Source organism: Vigna unguiculata, chromosome 4 (genome assembly GCF_037176805.1).
Source record: "Vigna unguiculata cultivar grain cowpea cultivar isolate G323 ecotype 2 chromosome 4, ASM3717680v1, whole genome shotgun sequence".
In the NCBI taxonomy this organism is placed as follows: domain Eukaryota; kingdom Viridiplantae; phylum Streptophyta; class Magnoliopsida; order Fabales; family Fabaceae; genus Vigna; species Vigna unguiculata.
Window position 1 is genome coordinate 33,581,666 of NC_140795.1, and position 20,508 is coordinate 33,602,173.

At 37.9% G+C, this 20,508-nt stretch overlaps 1 long non-coding RNA gene, 1 other non-coding gene and 1 pseudogene across 2 annotated transcripts; 1 reads left to right on the forward strand and 2 right to left on the reverse strand.

The window, feature by feature from the left end:
• Positions 1-581: 581 nt before the first annotated feature.
• Positions 582-5,963, reverse strand: LOC146887054 (uncharacterized; annotated as a pseudogene).
• Positions 5,287-5,393, forward strand: LOC114182799 (small nucleolar RNA R71). The gene has a single exon (XR_003604235.1). It is a non-coding gene; the product is annotated as a small nucleolar RNA R71 (small nucleolar RNA).
• An 8,993-nt stretch (positions 5,964-14,956) lies between the features above and the next one.
• On the reverse strand, positions 14,957-19,342 carry LOC146887055 (uncharacterized). The gene is made up of 3 exons (XR_014994519.1): positions 18,761-19,342; positions 18,462-18,603; positions 14,957-18,364 (listed from the first exon to the last, which is right to left on the reverse strand). It is a non-coding gene; the product is annotated as an uncharacterized LOC146887055 (long non-coding RNA).
• Between the last annotated feature and the right edge of the window lie 1,166 nt (positions 19,343-20,508).

The window sequence follows — 20,508 nt, forward strand, 5'->3', positions numbered from 1 at the left end:
GAAAAGTAATAATGGGGAATAACCGCAGTTGCTCGCTGGGCGACTGATACCACTCGCTGGGCGAGCTGCTTCGGAAATTTAAAAAGCAGGCTTGACCCAACTACCCGCTGACAGCATTAAACGCTGCGCAGTCGCTGGGCGAGTGGCACCGCTCGCTGGGCGAGTGGTCAGGTTTTCCCCCCAAAAATTCGAATTTCAAATTTTTTTTTTTTTAAGTGAAAGAGAGTCGCTGGGCGAGTTTATGCGCCCAGTGAGTAGCTCCAGGGGTAAAAATTCGTTCAAAAAGGACTGGGCGAGTAGTACTCGCCCAGCGATTTTATTGGACAAAAGATTTTGTTGGTGCAGGGGTCATGCTCGCTGGGCGAGTGGGGGCTAGCTGGGCGAGTCTGCATAATTTTGGAACTGTTTTTCTGTGAAAAACCAGACTCGCGAAGCTAGTGATCACTCGCTGGGCGAACAGTGACAGACCTGATGCACCCAAAAATTGGTGAAATTGAATCTACTAACTAAGAAAAACTCAAAACACTGGGTTGCCTCCCAGTCAGCGCTTGTTTAACGTCATTAGCTCGACGCCTGTAGGCTCATGCGTCATCTAGATGAATGACAGTGGTGAGGCGTTCAACCTCACCCCCCAAATAGTGCTTAAGTCGCTGTCCGTTCACAACCCAACTCCTTTGTGGATCTTCCGAGGAGGGATCCATCAGCTCTATTGCTCTATAGGGTTTGACTTCCTTGATGGTGAAGGGTCCAGACCATTTAGACTTCAACTTACCCGGAAATAATTTGAGCCTTGAATTGAACAATAACACTTGTTGGCCGGGTTGAAATTCTTTCTTAAGTAGCTTTCTATCATGATACATTTTAACTCTCTCCTTGTAGCTTTTAGAGTTCTCATACGCATTTAACCTCATCTCTTCAAGCTCCAGCAATTGGATCCTCCTCTTCTCAGCAGATAAAGAGGGCTAAAAATTCAAAAACTTCAAGGCCCAGTATGCCTTGTGCTCCATTTCCACAGGCAAGTGACATGATTTGCCATAGACCAACTGGTAAGGTGATAATCCAAGAGGAGTCTTCATGGCAGTCCTATATGCCCAGAGGGCATCATCAAGTTTTAAGGACCAGTCTTTTCTAGATGAAGCCACGGTCTTCTCTAAAATCCTCTTAATCTCCCGATTAGACACCTCGGCTTGACCATTAGTCTGTGGATGATAAGGTGAAGCAACCTTGTGCTTCACTTCATAGTGTTTCAAGACTTTGGCCAATTGGGCATTGCAGAAATGGGATCCTCCATCACTGATGAGAACCCTGGGGACTCCAAACCGAGAGAAGATTTGTCTCTTTAGAAACTTGATGACAGTCTTGGCATCATTTTTCTGACAAGCTGTTGCCTCCACCCACTTACTGACGTAATCGACTGCCACTAGAATATACTCATTGTTGAATGAAAAAGGGAGGGGACCAACGAAATCAATTCCCCAACAATCAAAGACCTCCACTTCTAAGATGGCTTGCAGTGGCATTTCATGCCTTTTCGAGATGCTTCCAATCCTTTGGCATTTATCACAGCTCTTGGCATGAGCATGAGCATCCTTAAACAAGGTGGGCCAATAGAACCCGGATTGAAGCACTTTAGCAGCTGTCCTATCACCATTAAAGTGACCACCATATGGCGAGTTGTGGCAATGCCACAGGATCCCTGCAGCTTCCTCTGCAGTAACACACCTCCTCAAAAGATTATCAGCGCCAAGCTTAAACAAGAAGGGATCATCCCAAATGAACTGCTTTGCATCATGCAAGAATTTCTTCTTTTGATGCCATGTAAAATCATCTGGGAGAACTCCAGCAGCTTTGAAATTAGCCATGTCAGCGAACCATGGCCTCTCCTGAATTAGCATAAGCTTTTCATCTGAAAAAGCCTCTTGGATCTCCTTCTCTTTGCATGTCACTTCCTCATTCACTAACCGAGAGAGATGATCAGCAATAACATTTTCACTCCCCTTCTTATCCCTAATCTCCAAATCAAACTCTTGAAGCAAGAGAACCCATCTAATCAACCGAGGTTTGGAGTTAGGTTTGGTCAACAAATATTTAATGGCAGCGTGGTCAGTGTAAATGGTAACTTTAGACCCAATGAGATAAGGTCTAAACTTCTCAAGCGCATACACAATAGCCAGAAACTCCTTTTCAGTTGTGGCATAATTCAATTGAGCTCCATTCAAGACCTTGCTTGCATAATAAATGGCATGAAACAATTTTTCTCGCCTCTGGCCAAGAACAGCTCCTATAGCATAGTCGCTAGCATCACACATTATCTCAAAGTCTTGTTTCCAATTTGGAGCAATGATCATAGGGGAAGAAATCAATTTGTTCTTCAATATATTGAAAGCTTTCAAACACTCTTCATCAAATTCAAACGGAGTGTCTTTAACAAGGAGGTTGCACAAGGGTTTGGCAATCTTGGAGAAATCTTTTATAAATCTTCTATAAAACCCGGCGTGCCCAAGAAAACTTCTAACCCCCTTCACATTAGTAGGAGGCGGCAATTTCTCAATTACATCAACCTTGGCATTATCCACTGCTATCCCCCGAGATGAAATTTTATGTCCCAACACAATTCCTTCACGCACCATAAAATGGCATTTCTCCCAATTGAGCACAAGGTTTGTGTCTATGCACCTCTTCATCACCACATCTAAGTTCTTCAAGCAGAGATCAAAGGATTTGCCAAACACAGAGAAGTCGTCCATAAATACTTCAATGCACTTCTCAACCAAGTCAGCAAAGATGGCTAACATGCATCTTTGAAATGTAGCAGGAGCATTGCACAGACCGAACGACATTCTTCTATAAGCAAACACACCGAATGGACAAGTGAACGCAGTCTTTTCTTGATCTTCCGGATTTACCACAATCTGATTATATCCAGAATAACCATCTAAGAAGCAATAGTACGCTTGTCCTGCTAAACGTTCCAACATCTGATCCATGAAGGGAAGGGGGAAATGATCCTTTCGAGTGGCTTGATTAAGTTTCCTGTAGTCAATACACATCCTCCACCCGGTGACCGTCCTAGTTGGAATCAACTCATTTTTCTCGTTCTGAATGACTGTCATACCTCCTTTCTTTGGCACCACATGCACAAGACTAACCCATGCACTATCAGTGATCGGGTATATCATTCCAGCTTCAAGGAGTTTTAGCACCTCCTTTCTCACCACCTCCTTCATAGTGGGATTCAATCTTCTTTGTGGTTGTGCTATGGGCTTGTAATCTTTCTCTAACATAATCTTGTGCATACAATAAGTTGGGCTTAACCCCTTCAAATCAGAAATGTGCCACCCTATAGCTCCTTGATTTGCCTTAAGAACTTCAATCAGTTTCTCTTCTTCAGCTTTAGATAGAGAGCTACTAATTATCACAGGCTTCCTTGCTTCCCCTTCCAGGAACACATACTTGAGGTGATCAGGCAACAATTTAAGCTCAATCTTGTTTTGATCATCAAATTTTTCCTTCTCCAATTTTTCCACTTTCACATCATTAGGAGATATCTCCTTGAGCTTTTCTAGTTGTCTGGTCACTTCCTCCACTTCCGCTTCCTCATCAAGGGTCAACTCATCACATGCCTCAATCAAAACCCTCTTAAGTGGGGACTTCACATGCAATTGGCTCTTGGTAGTCTCAATCATTTCTTCTAGAACATCCACTCTAAAGCAGTTGCTATTATCACCAGGGTGTTGCATAGCTTCCAAAACATTGAAGGTGACAGTCTCATCTTCCACACGCACCTTGAGATGACCATTATCCACATCAATGAGCACCCTTGCAGTTTTCATGAATGGCCTGCCCAATATAAGCGGAACTTCAGTGTCTTCTTCCATGTCTAGAATGACAAAATCCACTAGGAAAGTGAATTTGTCCACCTTCACTAGCACGTCCTCAATGACTCCATAGGGGCACTTGATAGACCTATCTGCTAACTGGAGTGTCATTCTTGTGGGCTTCAATTCCAAATCTCCAATCCTCCTCATCACAGAAAGAGGCATCAAGTTTATGCTTGCTCCCAGATCGATTAGTGCTTTCCCAATAGCCAACTCGCCAATAGTGCAAGGAATAGTGAAACTACCGGGATCTTTAAACTTTGGTGGAAGCAACTTTTGGATGATGGCACTACAATTTCCCTGGACTTCGATGGTCTCTTCTTCAATGTACTTTCTTTTCTTTGTGAGCAACTCCTTCATGAATCGAGCATATGAAGGCATTTGTTGGAGGGCCTCAGAGAAGGGGATATTAATCTCAAGCCTCTTGAATATGTCTAAAAATCGCCCAAATTGCTTCTCCTTCTCTTTTCTAGAATGGATTTTAGGGTAAGGTAGGGGCTTTTCAACACTTTTTCCTTTATTCTTCTCTCTCTCACCCATTTCTTTATGTCCTCCTTCAACATTCTCATCATCTTCTTCAATGCTCTCTTCTTTTCTCTCATGTAACTCTCCACTCTCTTCTCCTTTTTCATCATCTCTATTTACTTTTCTCTCTTCTAACACCTTTCCACTCCTTGTAGTAATAGCTTTAGCATGCTCTTTTGGGTTAACTTCAGTGTTAGCCGCAAAATTTGTATCGGATTTCTCCTCCATCCTCTTAGCTATTTGCCCCATTTGCACCTCCAAGTTACGGATAGCAGCTTCGGTGCTCTTGTGGTTGGATATTGACACTTGCATGAATTGATTGAGTGTGTCCTCAATCTTTGAAGTTCTATCTGCCAAAGAGGGATGTTGCTGAAATTGTTGAGGTGGTGGTCTATTTGAGGGTCCTGCTTGTCCCATGTTTGGGTGAGGCCTCCAACCTTGGTTGTAATTACCTTGGCGACTTGTATTACCCATGTAATTAACCTCTTCTTGAGATGTGTTTTGCATGGCACACTGCCCATTGGGATGATCCCCACCACACAACTCACAATTTTGCAACTGTTGTTGGTGTTGAGCTTGAGAAACATTTCGGAGATCTTGCGGAAGTTGAGAGAGCTTCTTCATGAGAGCTTCAAGTTGTTGTGTCATGATTTTGTTTTGTGCCAGTAGAGCGTCATGAGACTGAAGTTGTAGAACACCCTTCTGTTGAGATTGAGCTCTCTCATTGTGCACTTCATTGTCATTGGAGGCCATATTTTCAATCAATTCTCGTGCTTCAGTAGGTGTCTTCCACTTAATACTTCCTCCCGCTGATGCATCCAACATTAACTTTGAGTGAGATTTCAGCCCTGCCAAGAAAAGTGTAAGTTGTGTGGGCTCATCAAACCCATGAATGGGAGTTTTTCTGAGCAATCCCTTGAACCTGTCCCATGCTTGCCCCAAGGACTCATCCACGTCTTGCTGGAAAGCAGAGATTTCTTGTTTGCCTTTGTTAATCTTGGATTGAGGGAAATACTTGCTCAAGAATTTGGAAACCACATCCTCCCAGCTAGTGAGACTGTTTTCGGGGAAAGAATTTAGCCAAACCTTGGCATTTCCCGCCAATGAGAAAGGGAATAAACTCAAGCGAATGGCTTCATCAGGCACTTGATGGATTTTTACTGTATTACATATCTCTAAGAAGGTGGCCAGATGCGTGTATGGATTCTCATTAGCCAATCCATTAAACTGATTACTTTGCACCAAGTGGATTAGAGCTGGCTTCATCTCCATATTTGTAGCATTCACCGTTGGTCGAGCAATACTGTTGAAATTAATGGTCCCTGTGAATGCAGCATAATCTTCCAACGTGCGTCTTCTTTCACCTCTAGCATCATCATGCGGATTTTCTGCCATGTCTTCCTCTTCTTGATCAGATGAAGAAATGAGAGTTGGATCAGAAATAACAGTTGCTTCTCTAGCTTCCCTGCTTTGCCTTCTTCTTCTACTATTGTTTCTTCGAGCCGTTCTTTCAATTTCAGGATCAAAGAGCAAATTATCAGCTCTAGTTCTACTTCTCATGCAAAACAAGAAACACTAGAAAAGAGAAGTTACGCAAAAGGGTAAGTATATACAATTGGACTATATACAATCAAAAGTGTAAAAAGCAATAAATTAATGAATGAAATGAATAAGCCTAAATCGGTAAATAGCACACAATTTGCCTAAACAACAAACAATTCCCCGGCAACGGCGCCAAAAACTTGTTAAGACTTTGGCAAGTGTACCAAGTCGTGCAAGTAATAAAAATGGTAAGTCCAAGTATCGTTTTCCCACGGGAATTGCGTTTGTTTAGTTAACTAGGTGTACTTACTAATTTAAGCGTTGAATGTAACCATTGATTAATTCGAAACAAGTGAAAACATAAGGATTTCTAAACTTTAAAGTGATAAAATACCAAGGCAAAGACTCATTGGGGTTGGAATTCATGACCAAAACTCTAAGCAAGCACCTCACAATATAAATCTCTCATCTACTCAAGCATTGACATCAAAGGTATTCAATCCCTAATCCCTTAGGGGTATGTTTTGAACTTTTATGTAAAAATTACTAATCCCTTAGAGGTTTAAACACAAAAGACACATTAAAAACGATGTCTAGAATGACCAAAAGCTTTGGTCTATGTCTAGAACCAAATCTTTAGGTTGTTCTATCCATGTCTAGGGTTCCAAAACACTTTCCAATGATTAGATACCACCCAAAATGCATAAATATTCCATCATGCACGAAAATAATTTAGATAGAACACAAAAACAGTGAAAGAGATTCTATTGCATAGATGAAACTATAATGAGTTTAGGTACGTTACATCCAACCCCAATGAAATGGAGTTTAGTTACTCCTATACATCTAGAGCACAAATGGAGTTGAAATGGTAGAATGGATGAAGAAAGATTGATCCTTTAAGCTCCAGAAATGTCTCTGCCTTCGTTTTGAGTTCCAGCAGTGTTCCTCCCACCAAAAACTGTCTTTCTGTTCGAGTCTCGACACTTTTAATGTTTGAGCAAAAAGATAAACTCGCTGGGCCAACATTCATTCTCGCTGGGCTAGAGAGCCTTCCTCGCTGGGCTAGTGAGTCTGGTTCGCTGGGCTAGTGAGTCTGGTTAGCTGGGCGAGTACATCCAGCTAGCTGGGCTAATGGCTCTAGGCAGCAACTAGTGAATTTTTCTCCAATCTTCCATTCTTTTCTACAAAAGTCCATAAACATCAAAGTAAACATGTTTTTTTGAAATAAATAACAAAATCCTAAATTCTTTCATGAGATTAACACAAAAATACATGAATAAAAGACAATTAAGAGTTTCTAAGAAGTGTAAACAATAGGTAATTATCACACTTATCAGTGTTTCATCCTCTGATGAACTATGATGTTTAGCCATATATATGTGAAATGAAAACATCACAAAACATTAATAAGCAACATATAAAATCACATATAAAACATTATTTAACAAAACACCTAAATTTTAACAAGAACATGAAATTCATACATAAAGTTATTGATTGGTCATATGTATATTCCTTCATTGTGATCTTCTCGAATTGCATGTACATCATCAACTAGAGGGACTTCGTCAACATTTGTCGTTCTTCTAAATGGGTGGGTGACAACAATATTAGGATCACTCAAATTCTCTTCATTAAGATCAATTTTTTTCCATGAAGAACGATAAACCAATGTTCAGACGCATGATATTTAATATAGAAAACCTAAGATGCTTGTTGTACCATGATAAATGGCTCGCTCGATAACCCACCTTTGAAAAATCAACTAGAGTCATTCCTAATTCATCCAATTTGACACCACTCTTATTGTCAACCTACTTACATTTTTGAACAGGGCAATAGTAAACATGGTATAACCAACTTCCAGATCTCTTGTATTACACCATAGTATGTGATTGATCCAAATACAAGATTTTTTATCTTTAGATGTAGAAAATTGTAGTGACTCAACTTCAAGACTGACTCCACTATTTTGTATTGTGCTTTTATCATCCAAAGACTTCGTATAGAATGTGCAATTATTAATTTCATAACCTGTACAACAGATGACATCAAATTTCAAACCATTCGCTAACCACATCAAAGTCTTATAAGATTACAAAACCTCATATTTAAACTTAGGCATGAATGTTCTATTATGCTCTATCAAATGCCATTTCTCTGATTGTCTTGGATTGTTCTCTTTCACAATGACTTTGTGTGCAGATAAGTAAGGGATAATTTCATTTGTGTTGTTCAATATGTATAGGTGTGCTTGCAATAACTCTTCTCAGTCTTTGCTAACCAAACTCACACACTAACCACTACTTGCAACATTATCGTCTGGCGCTGCCTGAGCGCCGCCAGGCAAAAGTCATGCGCAGACCGCCTGGCGAGACATCATCGTCGTCAGGCGCCAGGCCGCTTCCAGACTGATAATGTAGATTTTTACCATTATCTTGGTTATCTTTTGCCAACAAAATCAACTCCTCTTGAGCTTTTAACCCACTTAATCCTCACTTTTACTTTGCTTTTGTGAATAAATACAATATGGGTTACATATATCTAATTATACCATTAATCCCCATTTTTGTGTCCAATTTAATGATACGAAGCTTTTGTCTCAAGCCAAAGAAGTGGTCAACCAGAGAAGAAAGAAGAAAAAAAAGCCAAATTTAAAGATTTGAACTTAGCATTTCAAGGCTGAGCACCAGAATTCAAGGCTGAGCCCTATTCCTGTCGCATTTTCCAACGTTCAACACCATAATTCAAGGCTGAGCGCCAGAAGCCAACACTGATTGGCCTGCATTTTTTGGACGTTGAGCGATGTGAGGACGATGCTAAGCAGTGCTGATGTGGCAAAATTAAACCTATTTCTTCTAAATTTTCGAAGGGAAATCATCTTTGCCAATGGGAGGCACAAAGAAACTCATTTTGGAGAGCTTGGAGGAGTGTTAGGGTTTGTGGGAACTACTCCATCTTCCTTTTTGTATCTCCTTTCTCTTCCATTTCTTCCATTTGTAAGCTTGAGCTCTCCATCACAATTGAGAGTTAAACCCATTTTTGTTGAGGCTGGATGTAGCCACTACACTCTTATGTAATTGCAATGCTTTGAATATATAAATGTCTCTTTCATTAATTGCTAGTCTTCTTGTTTCTTCACTTAATGGTTGCATTGATTTGACCATCCATCGCATGATATTTGGTTCATTGGGTGTGGAAATATCTTTTGAAACCTTGAATTGGAACAATAAAACCCAATGTAGCTTGTATCTAGGAATGGGACTTGACCCATTGGTTGTCTTAAACCCTAGTGCATAATGCAGATTTGCTTATTAAGAGTTTAAGGGATTGACTCTTAATAAGGAAATTTAGGCTCATTCAACTAAGGAATTAGGGTTTGAGTAGATTTATGGGTTGACATTATCATATTGATGTAGAGGATGTACAATTGTAGTTGCATGAGAGCATAGTTGGTGAATTTTAACCCCGACAATATCAATTCATATCACTTCTAATCTTTTCCATTCACTAAGAGCCTTAAACTTCCAAAGTTTAATTTTAATCATTTATGCAAAATTACTTTCATACATGAAACTCAAAATAGGGATTCATTCTTTAGTTTAAATTAGTCATTAATTATGCAATTATTTAGCATACACGAGTCTCTTGGGAACGATTCCCAGTCTTACCAGTTACTACTTGCGCGACCTAGTACACTTGTCGAAGTCATAACACAAACCCACTATTTTAGGGCTATCGCCTAGCGGATCCCACCTTGCCACCAGGTGCCACGGTTGTAGGAACATCCCTACTGCTCCTATCTCCTGGTGGCCACACCCGTGTCGTCAGGTGCTATACCAGTAGCGTACCAGCTATTGTTTTAGCACCCAAACCAGATTATCCTACAATCCCCTAATACCTCCAAAGGTATTAATGTACTCTCATCCATTAGGGTCTGATTCTTGGTACCTTGTCACTTCACGCATGGTTCCATTACTTATAACTTACATTCCCAAATCCCTCTATTCAAGACATAGGTTTTTCCAAGTTTTCTATCATTATCCAATGGCTTAATCTAACTTATGAAAGTGACGTATAGTCCAGTATCTCAGAGTACACAACCTGCTTATATCCCATTACAACAGTACCACATATTCCCCTCACCTACCTTTCAATCTATGCTACACAATTTGTGATTGATACATCAACCCACTAATGTATGATTATCCAACATCCCAACCCTTCTTAAGCAGTATTCTACCTCTTCTCTTATTATTTCCAACTAATTAACCACTCAAGGTAGGTTCCATATTGATTACCAAGTCACTTCCAACATAGCACACTATCCTATTTTTCCCCAATTGCCTCAACCACAATGAATTCTTGTGCACTAATTCTTCCAGTTTTATTGACTTAATTTCTATTCCAATTCGTTCCAACAAAGCTCACTCATAACCAACAAATTCAAGGCACACAAACTGCCTCTCTACTAGTTGTCACCTGGCGGCAAGCAAGGTGCCGCCTGGCGGTACATCAGTGGTAAAAACCCTAGGTTTCTGTACCTACGAAGAACTCGAAATTCCAGAATTTGATCCAGGTTCCAATTGCACCAGAACACAACAATTCACACATGATTTATCAACCAACCTCCAATAATATTATCCTTTATGCATCATTCAACTTTCAATCATACCTTAATCACCCATAAATCCATAATTCAGATTAATCCCTTAATTCTAACATGAACTCTTCATGGTTACATCCCCAATTATAATCACGAGCACCCCCAATAATAGGAATATCATAGCATTACGCAATCACACAGATATAGAAATCTAATTGGAAGTTCAGCATATCATGAAATCCACAAAAAACACAGCGAAACAGTGACAAACAACGTGGCGGTCCCATCTCGCCGCCAAGCAGTTCATGATAGAACCCAGAAAATTGGGTTAAAGGACGCGTCGCCTGTCGGCACCATCATCACCGCCAGGCGGAAACTTAGAAACCTCAAAAAACAGTGTGTAAAGAAGGGGTTTTCATGCAATTTGATCACAACAAGGCACAATACATTATACACGAATAAAACATACAAAAACAGCTCCCCTTACCTGATAATCCTTGCCCCAAATGATCCCCTAACCTTTGCTTTATGATGCTAAAGAGCCTTCCTATGCTACTCCAAAAGAATTTAGCTCTCACCCTTCCAAAAGCACATATAATGGCTTTGTAAATCTATGTTTCTAGCACTCACGAAATGCAATCCCAAATTCACCTTTTCTCTCCAAATCAATATCCCTTAATTACCCCTTAATGATGGTGAATGGTCCAAAAACGAAATTTGGAATTAATCATGAGTTAATTGCTATTCAAAGTCCATTATGGCTGTTTTCCAGCCCTTGGTTGTCACTTCTTGCAGCTAGGGTTTCTCTGCCCTTTCACATTCATGCCAAAGGAAATTTTGGCAAAAAAAAAAACGTAATTCGTTCTTAGCAAGGTTTAAACACACAACCACTCAATTACAAAGTCAATGCATAACCAATCCAACCAATACATGTTTCGTGATAATTCCTATATTTTTAGGATTACATTATCACTACTCGCGTTCAAACATAACATTAAAATAACATACAATTAGCATACATAGGACTTCAACCCAAGTCCTCTCACATAATCAAGTACTCTCAATCACTTAAGCTAGTACTATTCCATATCACAACAATCCACATTAAAATGTCATAAAGGCTCCTACTACCTGCATTTATTAAATAATTATTTATTTAATTATTTAAATTTCTTGGGTCTTACATTGTACAAATTGTATAAATTCTTCTACTTCGTTCTCATACTCAACACTGATGCGTGGTAAATTAACCCAATCTCGATCCAAACGTATGTATACTGAAATTGTGTGAACAATTTCAGTAATTTTTGAATCAATGCTTATGACGCTTGTGTAATCAAGGTATGACTCTATCTCATTCAAGAAGATTCACTTTATTTATTTTATTGGTACATATTACTTTTAAAATACATATCTTAAATTTCACTAAAGTTTTCCAGCATTTTGCATTGGTCTTCAGGATACACAAAATGAAAGTGATTATCAACCACAATCAAATATGCACTGAAGATCACAAAACGCAGTTGACAAATATTCATAAATTTTAAGATATGTATTTTCAAATATATATGCACTAATAAACTACTAGAAAGTGATTAATCTTCATGTCCAACTGGACAATTCAAGATTCAATACATTTAAATTATTAGTATTGTATCCCCTTACATTAATTTTTAAAAAAATATAACTTCTTCAAAATGAAAACTCGGGGACAATACATAATTTTTGTATTGAATCTCAAACGGGAAACTAAGACTAACTCACATTATAAGTTCATCAAACAACATATTTAAGCAAATAATTAAGCACAAATATAACATAAAGCTAATATGATGAGGCTGCTTCGTCGTCGGATTCTCTGGAAAGTCTCTCCAATTAGTGTTCTACCGATTGAAACTCACGAAATGTGAGGGAAATGCAGTGGAAAACTCGGATATGGTGTTTAACACTCGAATCTCTCTGGTGTCTCACTGGTTTGGTAAACCCGGTGAGGTGAAAACCTCATCTAGGGTTTAGGGTTTGAGCTGAGACGAAGGGGGGAGAAAACTCAACCACTATCATTCATCCAAGCTGAATTTACAAGGAAAGGCCTGCCTATTTATAAAGAGAAGATAGGCAGCCAAGAAAGTAAACAGAAAGGAAATGTGAATAGGCAACCCTAGCATCTAAGGGTGAGGAATGCATGTGGAGAGAAGCAAAACCCTAGTAATGTTGTGAACCATAGCTACGCTGCCTGAGTGAAAACGAAGAAAGTTGTACGCGTGAGGCTGAAACCCTAGCAAAGAAGGTGCATGAGAGGAGTTGTACTTGGTGGATGCTGAACAAAGTCATGAAATGTGCTGCTGATGTTTGACGGATATTGGGTTGCTGGTTGCTGGCCCAATATGTAAGGAAGCTCCTTCACGACAGCTACGATGCGTCCCTTGATTAATTCCACACACCATCACACATTGCAACAAACTCTCACGCACCATCCACGTTGCAATTGGACTCAGACCCAATAAAGAGAAAGATGCATGATACCTTGAATAATTAGGCTCAGCTGCCATTATTTGATGGCCCAATCAGCTAAAGCATGCGTTGCAGCACACCACATCTTCATATAATGCACTCCTTGATTCTAGATGATAACCTTTGAAATTGGGTTACAATTAACAAAACAAGCCTAATTAGAATAACATTTATTTAATTAAAAATAATAGAAATTAAATGAAATAAGCCTAGCCAATGGCCCAAGCTGTGAGCCTTGTTATGGTCACATCATCCTCTCCCTCTTGAAGAGGATTTGTCCTCATATCAAGAGAGTTGTTAAAGTCTCACAACAACCAAATTGTAGGTTCTACCAGGATCAAACACATATCTGCAGTAGTCATCAACAGAATTGCGTTAAAATTATTTAGACCATTCAATATGTTTGAATGTGCACTGTGTGAAAATGGGCATATAAAAGTGGAAAAAGTTAATAATAGGCCCATTTCACAAGAAGAGTGTCTAACACATTGACTTAGATGATATTTGAAAAGAGTTTTAAAGTCAAAGTGTGTTTTGGCACAAGACGGTGAGGAGTATGAAACAAGTAAATGAGATGGAGAACAAAATATTTGAGAAGGAAACAAAACAAAAGATTTAATAAAAAAGTGAGAAGAGTTTAAAGATGGGAGAACTCCCTTTGAAAATTGGGTCTTCATGGAAGGAAGTGGTGAAGGATTGTACACCAAATCCCTAAGTTCCCATTTGTCTTTTGAAATGTTCTTTAACTCTACCACTTGTGATTTTATTTCAAGCTCACTCTCTTGTCTTATTTTCTCTCTTTCTTCTAATTCTTTTCTCTCATTCTCTTCTTTGGCTTTCCTAAGATTCTCCTCTTTTGTCTTTTCTTCCTCATCTCTTTTCTTCTTCTCAATTTTCTCATATTCCTCTTGCTCTCTTTTCTTTTTCTCAGCACACAGCTTCTCAAGCTTTTCTTTTACTCTTTGCATATCAAGCTCTCGAAACTTTTCAAGCTTCTCTCGTGCTCTCTTTTGTTTTTATCCCTCTCTTTGTTCACTTAAAAGCAAGTCCAAATTGTTCTTAAAATCTTTTTCTAGTCTAGAAAACTTAGCAAGATTTTAGATGAATGCATCACCTATATCAATGAAGTTTTCTATCCTAGACTATTGCTCTTTAGTTATCCTAAATGAAGGGGGAATGAAATGTTTCCACATGCATGTTTTTAATTCAGAAAATGTAGTGATGCATGATTTTCTCCCCTTTTTCACTCTATATTGCCTCTCTTGCCACCACTCACATGCACGTCCTACAAACCTAGAAGTAACATGTCTAAGAATATCAAATTGACTATATTTACTAAACAATGGTTGCACCAATTTCTCTATATCCCACATCCAATCTCTAAATGATATTGGTCCTACATCTTCCCCAAAGAATGGAATGTCACTATGAATAGTATGATGCAACTCATTACTACTATGCCTACCTAAATGCACACTATTATGTGTACCTAAATGCACATTGTTATAAGGAGAAAAACTCATTTTCAAAAGCTTTTGGAAACACTTTTATCCAAACAATTTTTCACAAAGTGACTTGAAGAATTTCTAAAGAGAGAATGGAGTTAAAATGGTCTAGAAATACTCCCAGGAAAGGGAGATGAGTCTTTTGGACAAGCTTAGAAACCAAGCCTTTCCTAGCCAGAGATCTCCAAACAACTTTCACAAAATTTCTCAATGAAAATTCTAAACAAAACAGATTGGGTGAAAAACAATTTTCAAAGTGTGTAGACTAAATAAAACCTAAAGACCAAAAGAAGGTCAACTAGGTGTTAAACACATGGCACCTAGATATCACAATGACCTAAAATATAAAGGCAAACATACAATTCACACAAAACAAAACCTGGACATTTAAAACATAAAGACTGAAAACATAAATTGACGACAAAATTAAATCCTCAGTGAAGATGCAAGTGGCGTTTGGAACCCTTTGAATCTCACACTACACGATTAAACTATTACAAACCTTGCTAAGGATGAGATTGCTCTAAAGCATTTTCCCACCTAAGCCAAATGAAACAAAAACAACAAACTGAAAAAGGAAAATACACAAAGTCCATGATATTACAAAAACAACACAAAAAAATAAAAGTGGCTTGGGCTAGATTATGCTTCTTGCTATTCTCCCTCTCGGTCCAGTCCCCAAAAATGGTATCCCTCAAGTGTTTTCACTCCCTATTTAAAGATCCCAGCTCACTCCACAATTCCTCTCGGCAGTTTGCTCTCATATAGAATTACTCACAACTCCACCTTGAAGAAGAGGCTTCACCTACAAGGCTGCCAAAAACAGTGAGATTGGAGAATCCAAAACAGAACAAAAGCAAGGCAAGCTGCGTGAGAGTAAAAATCAGAAAAACAATAAAAGCTCAAATTTGAGGCAAGGACAACATCAAGTGATGGATTTAATAGACAAACTCAAAGGATAGCCAATAAAGACATGCAAGAAAACAAGCTAAGAAATAAAGTTGGCACACAAAAGGAACCTAAGGAAGGTATCTAGAATATGATTAACAAAACCAAAATCAAACAAGACTCAAAAACAAGTTGAATCAAGAGCATATGCAAACGACATTGAAAAAGCAGTAGTCATTCTGTGAATTGTGCAAGACAACTTGTATTTTGCTGAAAAATGTTTTCAAATTCAATCAAGACTTTTTTCATTTTCTTTTTTAGATGTGTTTATCTTTCTCATCATATTATTTTTCTTTTCACTGATTTCTTTCTCTTTTTCTTTTCAGCTCTCAGACTTGAATAACAGCTCACACAAAGGTCAATTTTCTACCACCAAATCAATAAACAAATGAATATGACAGATTGCAAAGATCCAACTCAAAAACAATGATGAAAAGACATACAGGACAAGTAGAAAAGACTCGGCCAGTACAAAATAAATATCAATATGCAGCAGACTTGAATCAAACCTGAACATAGATCACAAAATGTGTAGCATTTTAATTCATTTGGCAATTTCAAAATCTGAACATGTGTGATCAAAGAAAGTAGCAGCAGGCAATCAAAGCAAGAGCACCAGAATTGTGGAGGCAAGCAATGAATCAAGTCACAACAGAGGCACTCCAGAGTAAATGAAAGCTTGATACCACTACTGCATTCAATTGGACCAGATAGAAAGCTGAAATAGTTTTAATGTCAATAATCTAATAAACCATAATGCTTCCAAAACAAAAGCAAGTGAACAAGTTGAGGTACCAAATTGTGGTAGACCACAACAGCAGTAAATACGATTGAACGAGTACAAGCTTCACGGTCCAATCAGAAACTACAGGCTTGAATCAACTGCAATGGTACAAGACTCACAAGACTATGCTAAGCACAGAAAACCAGAAAATGTGACTTAGCTTTGAAATAATTGGCCAAAACAAATTGAATATAGTAACTCAAACTGACAAACTTCTCAAACCAATGAGCATAGTGAATTGAAACAGGTGCAATCTTTAAAACTATTTTTTTTAAAAAAAATTAGAACAGCTAAGTGAATGTTGTTTCAAACCCAAGTACATATATCAGATTGAGTTTCCACGTCAACATTTCAGATAACCAGAATCAAGCAACTCGGTGGATACATTTCCAAATAGATTTGGCTAACAAATGGAGTTTCAACACAAGAATAAATGTAATCAAGGCAGCAAAGACTCAACAAAAGCACAAAACACAATTGGAAACAATAAGCATTGGACTGAAGCAAACAAGGCAGCAAAAATTCAGCCTATGTATGGACCAAAACTAACGAAATTTCCAGACAAACAATCTGGACAGAGCTGGATGTATTATCAAAACATTGGAAACATCATAGTTTGGATATCACAATCATTGGCAACCACATGAATGGCAGAAACAACACAAGAGCCAAATAGAACGTGAATTCAATTGGACAAACAAAGCAAATATAGCACGAATAAAATAGGACATAGTGAAAAAAAAGGAGGCATTGCGTAGGAGAGCCAATGAACTAATAACACTCAAAATCATATACAATTACAGAAACTAAACACTAAAAAACAAAACAGCGACTGAAGCAGATGCTTAAGCATTGAATAAAACACAAATCAGGCACAACGTTTATTGAATTCATGACATACAAAGCAACTAACATTAACCTAAGACAAAAACTGAGATCAGAAAAGTCAAAACTAAGTAAGAAAATGAAAGTAAACCTAATTGACATGCATTGAGCGACAAAATCAGAGAGCTAAGACAGTTCATCACAGGATTGATTCAGGAAACTCAGAACAAGAACAATGAATCAATTTCAACGAGAAAAAAACGCAACAATAGCACAAATTAAAACTTAGAAAACTAAACACAATCAGAGTATGAACAAGACGAAATCAAACATCTAAGAAGAACAGCAGAGATGAATGAAGAATACACATCTTTGAAGACCTCCGAGAACCGATTGGCTTTGAATACCACTTGATGAGGCTGCTCCGTCGCGGGAGTCGTCGAAAAGTCTCTCCAATCGGTGTTCTACCGATTGAAACTCGCGAAATGCGAGGTAAACGCAACGGAATACTTCGATATGGTGCTTAACACTCAAATCTCTCTGGTTTCTCACTGGTTTGGTAAACCCGACAAGGTGAAAACCTAATCTAGAGTTTAGGGTTTGGGGTTTAAGCGAAGATGAAGGGGGAAGAAAACTCAACCACTATCATTCATCCAAGCTGAATTTACAAGGAAAGGCCTACCTATTTATAGAGAGAAGATAGGCAGCCAAGAAAGCAAACAGAAAGGAAACGTGAATAGGCAGCCTTAGCATCTAAGGGTGAGGAACGCATGTGGAGAGAAGCAAAACCCTAGCAATGTTATGAACCATAGTTGCGTTGCCTGAGTGAAAATGAAGAAAGTTGAACGCGTGAGGTTGAAACCCTTGTAGAGAAGGTGCATGAGAGGAATTGGACTTGGTGGATGTTGAACAAAGTGATGAAATGTGCTGCTGGTGTTTGACGGATATTAGGCTGCTAGTTGCAGGCCCAATATGTAAGGAAGCTCCTTCACGATAGCTGAACGTCGCGTCCCTTGATCAATTCCACACACCATCACACGTTGCAACAAACTCTCACGCACCATCCACGTTGCAATTGGACTTAGGCCCAATAAAGAGAAAGACGCATGATGCCTTGAATAATATGGCTCAGCTGCCGATTTATTTGATGGCCCAATCAGCTAAAGCATGTGTTGCAGCACACCACATCTCCATATAATGCACTCCTTGATTCTAGATCATAACCTTTGAAATTGGGCTGCAATTAACAAAACAAGCCTAATTAGAACAACCATTTAATTAAAAATAAAAGAAATTAAAAGAAATGGACCTAGCCAATAGCCCAAGCTATGAACCTTGTTGGGGTTACATCATAATACATAACATATTAGAATTAGGAACTTGGGAGCGTGATAAGTGAATCACTGGGAGATGACATAATGCAACAGAACAAAAGCACAAGAGACGATGAATCACCACGAATCACGTTTTTGAGAGCTACAAGAGACAACAAAAAACACAAGAGAGGGTCAAACATAGCAGAAAAAAAAAGCAAAAACAATCAAAAATCTCAACAAAAGGCAAAACAATGACCCAAATTGTAAGAAAATAGTATAGAAAATGAAAAAAAAAGAGGAACGCGTTTTCAACTTACCCCTTGAGAGAAATGGCGGTGTGACGGTGGCAGGAAATGGGGAAAAATGCGCTGTAGAGACTCGCCATAGCAATGGCCACAGAGGCATTTGTAGGGTGGTGGCACCGTGGTGGTTTGTCGTTTTCGAGAGAGAGAGAGAGAAAGAGAGAGAGAGAGAGAGAGAGAGAGAGAGAAGAGAGAGAATGGAGGTTGCAAGCACGGTGAAGAAGAGGAACAGTGAAATGGGTTCGCGATTTTGAACCCTAATTAAAGGATATGGCCTTGGTTCTATTTTTAACCGAGGGATAAAAGGTTTTTGGCACCGGTTTTCCTGACACCCGAGGCCAAACATCAAACGCCTAATGGCATTTTAAAAATTTTAGCCAAGATTTTGGCTTCGGGTCTTTGAAACTGAAGTACATTAGGCCCTTTTCCACTAGTTTTTTATGAACTGAAACATAAAACTTCTTTTGACTTCGGGTGAATAGTGAACCGAGACATAAAAATTTGCAGAAATTACAAAAATGTCACCGCGTCATTATATGCTTATGTTCTTGATTAAGACAAATTAATAACACAATTTTACACTAGTAAATTAATTAATTTCTAAAGGACATAAAAGTTTAATTATGGAGTTAGATTAGAGTGATAGGACATAGAAAAGAAATAGGAATATCATTAGCATATATATATATATATATATATATATATATATATATATATATAAAAGAAAGTAATTAAGGCTTATACGTGTAATGCAACAAAGGAAGAGAAATTTTGTTAAAGTATATTTAGGAGTCTACAATCCACGTAGAACTCAAATGATGCAATTCTAGGGTTAATATGTAATATATTATTAATTCTCTCAAATTTCCAGAACTTCTTAATAAGCCTTTTGAATTGAAAAACTAAAATTTAATAATTATATTTTGAAATTAAAAATCTACTCCACCTGAAAGTTTGAATGGCATAAGCATTGTGATTAAGGACCCAATGACATTCAAAAGAAGAATTAAAAGGCAACATGTATTCATGAATGGAAATTCCTTCTAGTTCTTAGGAATAGTTGTTCGACCTATACACAGTGTTCATAATATGTTGCTGGCTAGTTTTGGTCAAGCGTGATTTTCGTAATTTTATGTTCTTAAACAGTTTTAAATACATGTTGTGCTTAGTTTTAGTGATTGGAATAGGTTAAAGACATTTGCATTATATAACTCTCATTTTTAGTTCTTTTAGTCATTTTGTCAAACACTTAGGAGGTAAACAACCACTATCAACATTATCTTATCAAAAACTAATCTATAATGTGTTTCAGTTAGTATAATATCCTAGTTCAGTTGTTTTAGTTTGTTCACTCAAACCACTTTGTTAAACAATAGTCATGCTAAAAGAATAAAGAATGGAAATATATGTTGTTAAAAAAATGAATACAAGTTACCCAAACACAATTTTAACCAATAAATGCAACATTATATAAGCAAAAGCTAGTACTAATAAATCGATAAATGAGATCTTACTTGTTAGGCAAACTAGTAATCAATCAAACATGTTGTTCTAGATCTGAAAAAAGTAATAAATATCATATAAATAAAATAGAATTCGGAAAATAACGTAACTTAGAGAGATATATTGTTTTATCATAAAAAAGGTTAAAATAGACTTCATTGAAGCTTTATCTTTAAAATAATACAGACTTCTTTTATTTTCTTTATCAAACTACATTTAATTGTTTTATAACTTCTAATCCATAATCAATAAATATTTTA